The 14,786-nt window shown below is 43.2% G+C and overlaps 1 long non-coding RNA gene across 2 annotated transcripts in view; it reads right to left on the reverse strand.

Annotated features, from left to right (window-relative positions):
- Window positions 1-14,465, reverse strand: part of LOC148326455 (uncharacterized) — a 42,995-nt gene extending 28,530 nt beyond the window's left edge. The window contains exons 1-2 of one of the 2 annotated variants that reach the window (XR_015846240.1): window positions 14,408-14,465; window positions 9,830-9,898 (exon numbers count right to left, since the gene is read on the reverse strand). This is a non-coding gene — a long non-coding RNA (uncharacterized LOC148326455). The remainder of the gene's footprint in view (window positions 1-9,829; window positions 9,899-14,407) is intronic. The other variant, XR_015846239.1, reaches the window with a different exon arrangement.
- Between the last annotated feature and the right edge of the window lie 321 nt (window positions 14,466-14,786).

The raw sequence follows: 14,786 nt of genomic DNA on the forward strand, positions 1-14,786 counted from the left end.
GGGGGGGGCGAAAACAGCAATTTAAGTTGGACGGCTATTTAATAGCACAGCTGCAGGAAATGCCATCGACAAGCGTCAAAGTGACGTTTCCATCAACACCACTCATTTTATGCACCGATGATGTACGACTTTTTAATTACCCGGATAAATCTCCCAACAATGTTGATGCTAAAACAACACACGAGTGATATCGCAATGCGGGATGACCTGGAAGTTTCTATCAGCAGCTGCGCTGACCCTCAAGCCACCGCACACGCGGTCTGGCGGGGAAATAAGTTGCATGTCGGGTTGATGAAAGCCTCGGGGGGTTACAGAGACAGCAAGTGAAGTGGATGTCCAGCTCATGCCTCAATTGCGCAGCAAAGATTCCCCAGCTGTCCTCGGCATTAGCCTGTGTGCTTATGTGATTAGGATACACGGCACCGGGGCTAGACCCGGCGCCTCTGACCCGGCGACAATGTAGAGGGTGATGCTGCTCCAGAGGCCGAGCGTCGTCTACGTTAAGAATCTTGTTTGAATTGAGAGTTTGGCTAATTTTGAAAAATAAATCAATTAAACGAAATGTTACAATTTCATTCATGTGATGTAATCTTTTCACAAAAGTGAGATTTGATGTTCAAACTACAGTTAAAGTGGCGGAAATAATTTGATCCAATGTTGAATTTGTAAGTTTGATCAAAACTCTGCAACTGTTTTTCGTTGTACTAAACCATAGGTGTCAAACTCTGGCTCGCGGGCCAAATTTGGCTCGGTGAGAAGATTATTATTCATTCAAAGTGACCATCGTAAATAATTTCGTAAACGTAAAATGTCGTTTCAGTTAGTTTTCTTTTTTTTTTTTTAAATCATCCATCCATTATCTGTTCCGCTCCTCACGAGTCTATTTCATTTAAATTTTTTTTTTTGTTAAAGAAAACTTTTTTTTCAATTTTGCTTATTTCGTTAGCTTTTGTTAACTAGAACAACCTTGATGGCAACACGGGACGTCTTCCTAAAATACGCTCATGTTAGCTTGGCAGCGCTGGACACGAGCGAGCATGTTGAATGACAAGCAATGTGTCAGCGCGGTGTTTGCGCAGCCGTCGCACAGCTGCACATTTGCCCTGATCCACTGTACCAGACGCTGTGGCAGGGGTTCAACAGTAACGCTGACCTCATGTGTCACAAGCGCGCAACCCGCTGACTGCAGCCACCGAAATGACTTGCACATAAATTAGGACGTGTGCACTCAAAGCAGTGTACACACATCGCGACAAATTTGAACATTTTGCCTTCCTTTCAATCAAAGTCACGAAAGGCTCTATTACCGCATGAATTTAAAATATTATCCTGAGCGATTATTCTCCGTGATTGGGACGAGACATTTTGTCTGATTTTGTCTCTTATTTGGGGACCGCAATCATGTTGCGCAACACCTCATGGTGCCTCGCGAGAGCTCAGGTCAGCAAGCATAAAAAATAGTTATAGACCGATTATCGGGGCCGATATTTGGCATTTTGCAGATTATCGGCATCTGCCTTTTTTTCTTGTTTTTAATTAAAAGCTGGTTTCTTTTGGCTTGCTGCAGCACACTTCTCTCTCTCTCTTTCTCTGCTGTGCTGGTGGCCATGCCTGCTACTGAAAAGATTCCTTCTTTTGGACCCAATCGAACAGTCTCTCGAGTGCACGCCAAACTATAAGCGTCGTGAGCAAACACTTGATTTTTTTTTTCTTTGTCACATGTGGGGTCTTTTACATTTAAAATGAATAAATTAATAAAAAAAACATTTACACGCAAGATATGTGCGCATCCCCCGAGGGAAAGCGACTCGCTCGCTCGTTCATTCGTCACCTCCACAGTGTGTGGGAATGCCATCTGAGGAGATAGTTTAATCCTCTCCGTAAATGCAAGAACGTTTGCTTCTGGTCGTTTCCCACCCTTGCAGCCTTTGTGACCGACTAAATTAAATCTCCAAAGCATGGCAGAGTTTCATTCGAGGGTCCGTCGGCACATTCAACAGGCGCCTCTCGCCGCTCACCATTTTGTGAGAATCTGCTCATTTCTTGGACCGAGTCTCCAGATTAGCGGCGGCGTTGTATCGCAGCGAGTGCGTGAGCATGTTTGTGTAGTGGGGTTGGGCTAAATAGCTAATCCATTGATTTAGTTGGAGTTAACACGCTGGCCAGGAGCCAGCGCAGACTTAAGTTTCAATTGGAGTCGGTCAGATACGTGGAAGGGAGATTGTGGGAAAGTTGGGATGTCGCTTTTATTCGACAAAAGAGGGAATTTGGAGAGGTAATTGAAATAACAGTCTCTAGTCCTTTACTGCTTTTGGCTAACTTTTGTGTACGTTTTGAGACAATCACAAGATAAACATGGCATCTTTGTTTTGCATTTGAAGCAAGAAAGAAAACTTGTGCAAGCATCAAACTTGTGTTTTCTGTGACAGATGTAAATAAATAAATAAATAAGCAAAAAACAAAACCCAAAGAAAAAGGGAAACGTTTGCAATTGTTCCAGTGATTTTTCTGAGTGACATTCCTTAAAGATTTCGGACAAGTCACAAATTGAACAACCAAACTTAACTTCAGATAGCTTCTCCCTTTGGCTCCGTCTATTGGAAGAAGTATACAAAAAAAAAAAAGCAGCGTAATTTTGTAGCTAAACGCAAATTAAACTAAAAAGCATTGTTGCCATGGCGACGTAAACACCAAGTACATGAGCAATGAGCTCATTTTCAAGATAATGGAACAAGGGGGCACGCTGTCAAACTGCTTGACCCGCCGACAAGATGCAGAAATTCTTGGGACGTGTTAAAACACGACGGCGTAAGCGTAGTCGTCCGGGGCACAAAGAAACATTCCTTGTGTCAGTGATACTACTGTTTTTTCAAGCTTGTGTTTTCAATTACGTTTGCGGGCCTCGTTGAGAGAGACCGGCGAGATTTCCGCGAGAGGAGACGAGGGGGGACGAGAAACACACTCATCACGCGACACGGCTGTTTGCCGAGTGGCGGGAATCGGTCCTCAAACGCGACGGATTGAATTATGGAGGGGGGTGTCGACAGGTTGAGCGGACGCGCTTCTCTGCTTCTCACGCTGGTGTTGTTAGTCAACACGGCGTAGCAGCTGTCAATGAGAAAGTGTGCTGTCGCTTGGGGTAGATGAATGCACCTTGTAAGGTCAGCGCACACCCTCACCCTTTAAGAAGCAGACAAGTTTTGGCCCAAAACATTCCAAAGTACCACCACATGTGTTGATGGACTCTGATAGATGTTTCCCAATTAAGCGAGGGCGCATCTTTCACTTAGAATAGATAAATAAAATAGACCTTTCATTTTCAATTAAAAAAAAAGAAAATACAGTAGTGATATTGTTCAGACTCAGACAATAAAAAGTTAACTGCTGAGCGCAGTTGAAAACTGTTGCTGATCAAAACAGCAGCACTTACCATGGCATTTATAGATTAATAATTAAAGGTTGAAAGACGCAAAAAAAAACGTTTACAAACTCTAATTAAATCAGAAACAGCTCACACGGATGTTAAATCTGAGCCCATTTGAATGATGTTGCTAAGCAAAACAGCAGCACCCTCAGAGTCACAATTTGATGGAACATACCAGTTGGTTAGCTGCTTAGCACGATGGCCTCACAGTGCAGAGATCGTGGGTTTGATTCGGGCTCTGGCCTTCCTGTGTGGAGTTTGCATGTTCTTCCCGTGCCTGTGTGGCTTTTCTCCGGGTACTCGGGTTTCGTCCCACATTCCAAAAACATGCATGGCAGACTGATTGAACACTCTAAATTGGTATGAGTATGAGTGTGAGCGGTTGTTTGTCTATGTGTGCCCTGGCAAACAGTTCAGGGTGTCCCCCGCTTACTGCCCAAAGATAGCTGGGATCGGCTCCAGCGCCCCCCCGCGACCCTCGTGAGAAGAAGCGGTACAGATAATGGATATTTATTTATTTTTTTTTTTTGATAGAGCTTTAAGTAGAGTCGAAGGAGTAATTGTCCTCAACCCAAATTGAATATAGTCCATGAAATGCATAATTTCTTACTTTTCGCAAGGGAAGTGACACTTTGGCTCTTAACTGGCTGCAAATGAATAAAACAAACACACTCGAGCACACACCTGATCCTCTCGCTTGTAAGCTGCAATTACTCCACTTGTCGCTTCAGCCAAAGAACACAATTCTTTATAAAGCAGGTGTGTTTTTCTCAAAAATGACCTATGGCACTCCGGTTCCATTTCCACACGCACGCACGCACGCACATGCACAGACGCACACACGTGCACGTATTGCCTGATGAAAGCATGCACAGCTGTCCCCCTGACATGCTTGCTTTGCTTTCTTCGGCAGTTTGTTGTTACAGGTTTGTTGATTGAAAAAGCAGGACGCTCCGTTCGAGCAGAAAGCAGCTTTTGACGTTATTTTTGCCGAGTAAGTGTTTGGTTTTATTTATGTATTGATAGAAAGTACGCAGTGGAACCCCAAAAGTTGACGCAAGCCATTTGGGGGGGAGGCTGTTCAAACCTAAAATTTGTTTGGATTTTGAAACAATTCTCTTTTTATACTTAGTGGAGAACATTAATATGTCAAACGTGAGAAATTCCCAACACAAAAAAATGCCATCATTAGCTGTGTTTACGTTGTGCCCCAAATAATGACTAGCTCCGGCCCTGCACCGAGCTCGTGATGTCACAACCTGGCTGACAAACCAGACGTGTGATTAGCGGCTTTCGGATTGATGAAGATGGAAGCTAGTAGCGGCGAGAGCAAATGTCAATTGCACGATGCATTGACCAACAACACGTCGTGGTCAAATGTTTAAAATTTGCCGCAAAGACAGACTCACACACAAGGGCGGCGCTCTTCCCCAATTGGTTCTGATCGCATCTCCCAAGTTCCGCACGGAAGAAGCGGAGGAGAAACTGAAGCTTTCAGCGGCCACTGTGATGACGACCAATCTCGAGCATAACAAGCTCTGCGTTTTGCCACATGAAAGCCCATTTGCAATTTACGCTTAATACCACTGAATCCTTTTCTTTTTTTTGGGGGGGCTCATGTGCAATTTTGATAGACTGTTATATCATTGAAATTTGAACCAAGGGGAAACGGTTGCTAACATTGAGGCAAAAAAATAAAAATAAAAATCCTATTTGGCCTGAGCACTTTGTCACTAACGACACCGCAGTGTGGAATCCCGTTTTAAAGTCGCAGGACTCGGCTTCCACTTGACTTTGGCAAAAAAAAGGAAAAGGATCTGCCACTTTCCTCGCCTGGCGCACTGTGTGACAAGTATCACTTGACAGTTTAAAAAGGTGTGTCAGTTAACCGGTAGTAATCCGGCTGGCTGATGAATGTGCTGAAAGAGTTTATACGGTAATTAATTAAGAGTTCAGGTACATGCGCGAGTGTCGTGCTCCCAACGACACGATTATGTAAAAAGGTCCAGAGAAGTCGTGGAGAAGAGAGGGCACGGCACCTGTGGAATGCAAAGTTTGCCACGATGGACGCGTTTTCTTTTTTAGCGCTAATGTAAGTCCATACGTTGTCTTTTGGCTTGGTGAAGCAATATAGGATTACTTGGCAGGAACTGTGGAATAAAAAAAAAAAAAACTCCTGACTTTGTTGTACTTAATCATAAAAAGCTGTGGAGGGTTTGGCTTCCTTTGTTGATTCAGGGCCGGCGTGAGCCAAGAAATACAATGAAATATTCTTGAAAAGTCCACTCTTGGTGGGCAACGCGGACGGGACGTCATCCGATATTCTGTGATGTCGGGATAATGGCTGCTGACCCTGGATCTTATCTGGCTTGAGCTGATAAAAACTTAATGAATCTCAAAGTGGACATAAGGTTGACTGATGAAATGTGCTGATATAGCAGTCGTTTCCTAATTTTTTTAGGCCACGCACCCCCTTCAAGATTGACAGAATTGCCACACCTCTTGTCCCACTTACACCTCTCTACCGTTGCCCCCACTGCCAAAAAACATCCAAACATAAATTTGGCACAAAAAATAAATCACTCCAATAAACTGGAAATTGATTTTCATTTATTGTCTCCAACATTCGATTCCCTGACAACACCTCGACAGAATTGGTGCACCACCTAAATGACACTTCTTATGCACCACACTTTGGGAGTTGCGCAACCACAGTTGGCAAATCGGTCTTATAAAAGAAGAGAAAAGAAAAAAATCCCAGAACTCAACACAAATGGAAAAGTCTGGTGTCTGGTGAAATTTGCTTATCGACCAGCACTTACCAAAATGCACAAGTACGCACCACCTTCAACATGCACCACTAAAAAACTAAAAAAAAACAATTTAAAAAATAAAATAACATTTGAGGAAAATATAAAATATATTTTTAAGAATGCCTAATTACCCTTAAACACTTCATTTTCATGCACCACCGTTTGGCATTGGCGCACCACAGTTGGGGAATCCTTGTTGAAAGCCTCCCAAAGGCCCATTTTTAACACTTTGGGTTGATCAACGCGAGTCTTATCTGACTTAACGGCGATGTCTGTTTTACTCCGTAGCCTTGGCTCGAGGCCCTCGCTGGCTATCAGTATCCAGGCCTAAGAGGATCATGTGTTAGCTGATATCTTAGCTCAGTGGGGTGCTGAAATGGGAAAAGGGGGGAGTCTGGAGGAGGTAATGATGGACCACTTTCTCCTTAGAGGACTAGAATTCAGGCCGAAAGCACGCACGGCAGCGTTGTTTCAATCAATGTTGTGGTTAGCATGTAGCCGTAACAGAGGGAGCTTTTTTTGCGGTTCGTTTTCGAGGGTGTGCGCATGACACGTCAGGTCGTCCAGAGTCATGGATGACAGAGCTGGAGAAGCAGCTAATAGCTCCCTCTCTAGCCCAGAGCGAAACACTCCCTCTGCTAAAATGATTCCTCTGGGGAATCAATGGCTCCATTCTCTTGTGGGCTGCAGTTTTCTCGATGGCGCTCAACCTCAATGTGAAACACTAGACAGTGATGAGGGAAAACACAACATAATACTTGTGTGACCACTTGCTCGGTGGTTTTTCAGTGCAACACATCGAACTGAGAGGTGTTTCCAAAATTTGGGTTAAGCTAGCTTTAGCCACAAGAGCCACAACGATCAACGTATTGTTAAATAAATGCCTCTATGACCGTGACGATCAAAACTGGCATTATTATTTTACTTTATTTAGATTGCAGGCGTACGGACATTACGGACGGTTAAGATAGTTAGCTAGCTCGCTGCAAACTAACTAGTCAGTTAGATATATGTAGAATTTAGCCTTCACTTGCTGAATGGTAGATGGATTAAAAAGCCAGTTAGCTCAGGAGATACATAGATAGATGAGATAGCTAGCTAGCTAGCTAGCTAGCTATCTCATCTATCTATGTATCTCCTGAGCTAACTGGCTTTCTAGCTAGCTTTTTTAGCAAGATAGCTAGCTAGCAAGATAGCTCTAACTTGCTTAGTAGATGTACGTTTCATACAAAGCTAGCTTGATCGGTAGATATTGTAGCTCAAATGCTAATTAGCTAGTTCACTGATCACTTGCTAAATAACAGATCTTAATGTGGTTGTTTGATGTTCACTAAAGTCACATGATGACTCGAAAACACAAGAGCCAGCTGGTAGAACAGTGGCGTCAACAACAATTTGAGGAAGACCAATAATATTTGAGACTACCACATTTCGGTTTTGATCCGTTGCCCACATTGTGTTGGTGGTGTCGAACAAATGTCTGCTGGCTACACGTTATACTTAGCAAACATATCAGCGTGATCATTTGCGGTCCAAACTGTTAGCTTCCTTGATCCACAAGCATGGACGTCAACTATTTAGTCTTTATTGAAATGGATCAAATCTCATCTTTGCCTACAAATTATCCGAGTCCTGGTATGAAACACACCCATTTGGGTTAATGCTGCGATCGAATCCGGGCGCGAGCCAGCACCTTGGGCTCGCCATCAAAGACGTACCACAGTCTATTTGTCTGTATCCTCGTTTTGATGGAGCCCCACAAAAATGTCCAAAATCTCACACAGCGCCAAACGTTTAGTGGAAAAACAAACGTCTCCGTTTCAACTCTTTACAGCGCTCACGGTGCGTTCTCCTTTTTAATCTTCCAGTAATTGTTCTCACAGGGAACCGCAGGGATGACTCCACTTCACCCTGAGAACGCAGCCTCGTCCTTGGCCACAATATCTCCGCTGTCTGGCCACAATCGCTTGGCATGGCACCACCCGCTCGTCCATTACTCATGAGTTCCAGGGGTGCTCTGGTCCCGGGCTTCCCAAATCAATTATTACACGTCTTCATTTCAATGAGCAAAACGGATGACGGAAGCCTCGAGTCCGCACGAATGACCGTGTGAAATTGGGCGCGGTGACGTAACTGTACAATCAGGCACTTCTATTATCGCGAGGGAATGTGAAAGGCGCGCGGGGTGGCACCGTCCAAATTAAGCAGATTGCGACTCAAGTGCTCATGGCACAGCAGCAGAGTAAAGTACCCAAATCAGCTTAATGCAACTAAGCCTAAATATTTATCAAATCAGTTGTAATGGGCTTCTACCCTGGCAGTACCATTCTGGCCACTCAGTGCGGGTTAGAAAGTGGTGACTTTTCATATTAACGGCTTGTTTGTTCATTGGTTGCCAGATCGTTGGCTTGTTTATTGATTGGTATAAGTTGCTGATTGCTGTTGGTTGGTCTGACCAATTTGTTAATCAGGGGTGTCAAACTCAAATACACAGTGCGCCCAAAAGTAAAACTTGGACAAAGCCGCGGGCCAGCATTTCATTTTTTTTAAAACAATAGAATTTTTTTCTTTTTTTATTGAAATGTTTTAATATAAGTGCTTTTATTATTGCAATACAATGTTTAATTTTTTAAAATTACCATTAGCATATAGAATGTAAAATGGTATAGTAGCCATTTGGTATAGCCTCACGGGCCAAATATAATTACCCCGCGGACCAAATCTGGCCCGCGGGCCAGAGTTTGACACCTATGAATTAGGTGCTCGGTTGGTCTTGGTTACTTCATTGGTTAATAGTTTGCTCAGTCGTTGGTTAATTGGTTATTCAGTTGTCGGCGCATGTTTCTAGGGTGTCTGCTTACTTTTTGGGGTCATTTATTTGGTTTTTAGGGTCTGAGGTTTTTGGTTAATTTATTTATCAGTTGGTCGCCGGATTGTTGCTCAATTTGTTGGTCATTTGGTTGTTGGTCAGTAGGTTGGTGTGTCATTGGTTAGTTTAATGGTATAGATTTGTTTGTTGATTGGTTCATTGGTCAATAAGTTGGTAGGTTGTTGCTTTGTTTTCTGATCAGTTAATTGATTGCAGAGTTGGGGGATGGTAAGTTTGTTGGTCAGTAAGTTGGTTCTAGGTTGTTAGCTAGTTTGTTACTCAGAAGGTTTGGTGATATTATGGTTCGTTCTTTGTTCACTAAGTTGGTGGGCTATTGGTGATTTTGGGTCAGCTAGTTGCTCGATAGATCTATGCTGTTTTTAAATTGGTCGTTAGGTTGGTAAATTGTTGGTTGGTTTGTTGGATGGTTCGTGGCTGAGTTTGTTGCAACACCATCCGGCCTCTAAACGTGAGTTCCAAAGTGGTGACTTTTCATATTCAGCGTCTGATCGTTGGTGCCGCTAATTGCGAGTTTTCCCTTGCCCAACCGAACCTGTGTTCAGTTACTATGACTCAGTTTTTGTTTGTACGCCAGTGGAAGTCGATACGAGTCGTAAGGGGAGCCTGTTGCTACAAGAGTCTGAGCAAAGGTCAAACATGATGGCTTGTTTTCTTTAGGATTCCTCTGGGATGTAGAGCAAATCAGGCGGTGAGGCTTTTTACCTGCAGGCTAGAAGGCGTGATGGCACCCCTGGAAGTTGAAGTACACCACCCGGCCACATTGTTGACAGCCTGCAAAATGAAAAATCAATCTATCAATAAATAAATTCATAATGCAGGACTCCTGGCTTTGCAGAGGGAAGAACGAACAATCGTATTGCTTCAAACGTGTCGTGGCAATTCAGCTATTATTTACTGAGACTTATCGATTGATACCGTATCCGAGTGGTGGGCGGTCAAGGCCTTCTCTGCTGGCCTAACATAATCAAGACAAAATGATCATATTCTTCACGTTGATGTCAGATTATATCCAACCAAACAAAATCGGTTGTGTTGGCCAGGTCAACAGTTCAGCTCATACCTCAACTACCACAGTGGAACGAACGCATGCCTTCTGCTTACTTCCTCGCCAATAAGTGCACATTGCACGGGATGTGACTTATTTGTCAGTCACATCAGGCGTGAGAGTGACGAAAAGTACATGTGGAATGTTGAGTGCAGAAACCATCAAAGAATGCTCCGGGCCTCGGGGGGACAAGTCTATGAAATTAATGATCCCGAGTGACTTCTGCGCTACGCAAAGAGAGAATAGAAAACAGGCCAGTGTATGAAAAGGACACACCTCAAGTTCCAGTGTGCTTTTTTATGCTTCACTAAACCATAATAAAAAAAAACAAACGAGGTTTTACATCCGAGTTGTGGCATCATCTTGGGATGAATCTGGCTTGCTAGGTTAATAATTACAGGATATGTTGCAAATTCTTCCACCACAATATTGTGTTTTCATTCTTCATTTTTTTTAATGGAAAGACTCATCATAAAACACCAATTCCCTTTTAATTGAGTAAAGTCACATAGGAGTGCTTTTAAAGGTTCACCAACCACAAATTCTTGTTCAGGGCGCAGGTCCAAATATTTCAAGGCCCGACATTTTTTTTTTTTATTATTTAATGGTAGCCTTTTATAAAAGTAAGCATAACTGATATAATGCTGACATAGGTGAGACAAAAATACACGAGAAGTTAAAATCAATCAAACGTTGTAATGATGTCATTTAGTTGGTGACAGTGGCGGGCCGTCCATTTCACACGTCTTACTTATAAGATAACCCTCATATTAGCATCATTGACGACGTCACGGCGGGACAAATAATAAACAGAAAGACACTTACACAGTTTAAGTGAGTGTTGGACGACCTAGCGTCTCTCAAACGGATCGTCCTGAAAATGGCCTCGCAAGCGTATCTGCAATTAAATCCACATTTTTCCCTCCTTTGGCAATTGTGGTTTAAAAAAGCAGGAATATTCTTTAGATTTTCGAACGGTCGCCAGTTACGACTTTTTGGTGTGTTGCCCCCTCACGAGTGAGTGTCCAATCACAAGACGCGTTCATCGCCTTCAACGTAAGGCCAGCGAGAAGGCCTTACTGTCATCAACTCGTGATCCGATTGGCTAGCGCAACTATCTATTAACTATAAAAGCCCCTTGAGACACAGAACAGACGCCCGCACGATTGTATCTGAAGGCCTCGGACGAATTGTGCGAGTTACTGGTATTGTGAAACCTGCCTGGCAACACGAGCTAGCTGAATTCTGATTGATGCAAGATGCTTCCATGTTGCTCGCAGTGACAATCTCTGGCCACCGAGAGCACCATAGAAACTGTTCCCTTGGGGGTCTGCAGGAGAGGCCAGGGTAGGGGGGGGGCAGAGTGCCACTGGCGCCTGCATTAGTGCGATATAAATCCTGCTCGCTTTGAAAACAATTAGTGTGGGGATCAAGACTAGCTGGGCAGTCTCCCCGGCCTGGCGCTGAAGAGGAGACAGGTGCCACCAACGGCCTAAGCCACCGGCGCTGCACCCTTATAGTGCGGAACGGGCAAAGGCTTGGAGAGCAAAATTCCTAAACTAAATCGAACGAGAGAGAGAGTCCCAAAAGGTCTGGCTGGTGTTTATTACTTCCCACAGGCATTTAGGACTTTGTGTGGGACCCGTGTCGATCTTGACAGAAAAGGAAGAGACGGGATTGTAGGCCCATTCCGACCCTTATATGACCTGACCCCCCTGCAGCAATGAAAGCTATTTTTACCTCCACCGTGGAGGTTATGTTTTTCATTTGTTTGTTAGTGCAGACGGGCTTTAGCCCACAAATTCAGTTGTCAATGCCGTTTTCCACGTTTTCCGAAATTTCTAAAACTGTATCGGGATTATCTGGTTTTAGCGGAGGCCTCTACGGGATGGCAATCTAGTCTAATTTGCATTGGCATGCCAATGAGTCAAATACGGAAGGATTAAGAGACCAAAGACATCAGAGTTCAGGACTGGAATATGGAGACCTATCCAAGCTGGTTTTTGAAGATTCCCAGGGACTAAAGATCTTTGGAACCCCTAACCCCAAAACAAAATCCCCTCTCACTTTTGAATCCTGCTTGATCCGACGGTCCAAGCCCTTAAGACCCGTTTCTGCAACGTGACGTAATTCACCCGAACAGAAACAACACACGCGTCAAATGCGATACCCAGAATAGGACACCAAACAAGTTGCCACCAAAAGATGACATCGACTTAGTACCGACATAACGGCAGATTAAACAGTGGCCCCGTCCATTCCTGTCGCAGCAATCCCGTCACTATTCGCTTTGCTGCAAAGAGATGCTGATTGATTATGATGTGGCGTTGACTATAAGGTCCATAAACGACAGCTCAACACGGAAAAAAAACAAGCCGCACCAGGCTATAAGCCGCAGTTTTCGATGCGGTTGAGTGACACAACTTCGACCAGAGCACCAAGCTCAACATTCTTTACATCACACTCAATTCCAAAAATCACGCTCGCTGAGTTCGGGCTCCATTTGGAACCGCCTCACGTCACGCCAACAAAGACTCCTTGTCTCAACAACAGTCGACCGGCATCTGGCGAATCCACGCTACACGCCAAACACACTTTTCTCTCATTAGACGTTGAGGGGATTGTAGTGCATTTTTGTTTATTGAAATAGTGAGGCCGGATTTATTATTTCCTCCCGCGGAGGAAATGTGAACACTTATTTAACACCATCGACTTGGGACACTTGAAGATGGAAAAAGCAATAGGAACTGGGAGAAGAATAGGCGAATGGGAGTGGGTGGGATTTTATCTGGAGGCAACACCCTGCGTGTAGCCGAGGGCTTCAATAAAGGTCATGACGCCGACGACTGCCATTTAGAACGGTAGCGAAAGCACATCATCCATCAGCGTTCCGTCAATAGCGGAGAAAAAAAAAAGCAAGGTAGATTTAAAAAAGGTATTCGTCTTGCACGTTGTTCCAATCAAGTGCCCGCACAGTGTAGCTCCCCGGCCTTCCTGCCAACATATTTTTTTTCAGAAGCAAATATTTCACATTTTTTACTTTGCAAGCAGCTGAGCACCTGCTGCCATTCTTCTGTGGACCCGTTCTGGTACTTTCAGGCTCCGCGAAGGCCATTTGGCTTGGTTTCCGCACAGTACGAAGGACTCCGTGTCGGCACATACGCCAGAGAGGTTATTTACGAGCGGCGCGGTTGACGGATGGACAAAGAACCTGCTGCTTTCTGGCAGCTCGGCAGGACATCTTCAGTTTTCAAGGTCTTCAAACTGCCGCGCTGGGTTGTCCATCAGTCGGGTCGTCTGGTTCTTTCTACGCTCTTTCATTGAAAGATGCCATTGGTGCACAGGTGTCCATTTTTTCCTCCCGCCAAATACACCTGAATCTGTTCAGCAGGTTTTATATATTTACTTAAATATTAAAAAATTAAATTTAAAAAAACGTTCTGAAATAAAACAAGAAACGAAAATGATTTAGAAACATTAAAATTTACTGAAAATACATTAACTAAACTAAAACTGTAATTGTAGTGAAAATCTCCGCTATTTTCATCTTTGGCAATAAAAATTATATTACACAAGCATTTTGCATTGAATTTAAATGGATTTATTTCGATATTACCGGCACAACCGTTTGCAGGAAGAAGCAAAGGTCGAACAGTTAGTTACCTGGGAGTTGTAGCCCTCCTAATGTTTGTTGCACAGAAGCGACGACGTCTTCATGCAGCAGCCAATAAAAAAAGAGTCCGCAGAAGACCGCTCCGAGGAGAAGAGTTTGCGTGTGGTTTTGGCTCGATTGGGTCACCAACTCTTGACATTTAAGTCAGCCCGAAACGCAACACTAGTTTTGTTTTGTTTGTTTTTTTGGTTCATATACATATATACATATATATATATATACATATATACATATATATATATATATATATATATATATATATATATATATATATATATGTGTGTGTGTATGGGGGGAAAAAAACAGCCAGCAACGCTCCCAGCACAAGTAAACTGATATATATAGACGCTTAAATGTTGTTTACGATAAACTTACTACCGTTCCAGTCTATATTACTTGCGTTGCCAACGGCTACCTATTGTACACGTTAGCTAAACACTGTTGACAAACGAATGCAAACATGGGAATAAAACGAGTGTATAAAACACACATTATTTTACTGAGGAAAGCAAGACGAATATGCTATCAATATTAATCCGAATAATTTAGAACAAGTACTCACATCGTCATTGACTACTGCACCGCCACGAGCTGATTGACGAACGAAAACGCTAAACAGGAATCGGAAATATGAAGCGACCCTTCAAAATAAAAGGACACGCATTTCAGAATAAGACAATAAGACAATACTAAAAAAAAGCCATAAATCCACTTTACAATTTGGCAACTTGACAAACAAGGCATCCTAACTTTATTTGACTTAGGGTGCATGTCTGCATCTAACTTTAGAAGCCATATGATGCTGTGGACTCTTAAAACTGTTAACTGTACCCTGTATTATCAAGATGTTTTGAAATAATATTTTTGATGAATTTTCATTATACAATGCATTTTTTTTTTATCTTGAATCCAAGTAAAGCATGTTTTTTTTTTAATAAAAG

This window comes from Idiotropiscis lumnitzeri, chromosome 12 (assembly GCF_059441095.1).
Source record: "Idiotropiscis lumnitzeri isolate Australia: NSW breed Sydney's pygmy pipehorse chromosome 12, RoL_Ilum_1.0, whole genome shotgun sequence".
Classification (NCBI taxonomy): Eukaryota; Metazoa; Chordata; class Actinopteri; order Syngnathiformes; family Syngnathidae; genus Idiotropiscis; species Idiotropiscis lumnitzeri.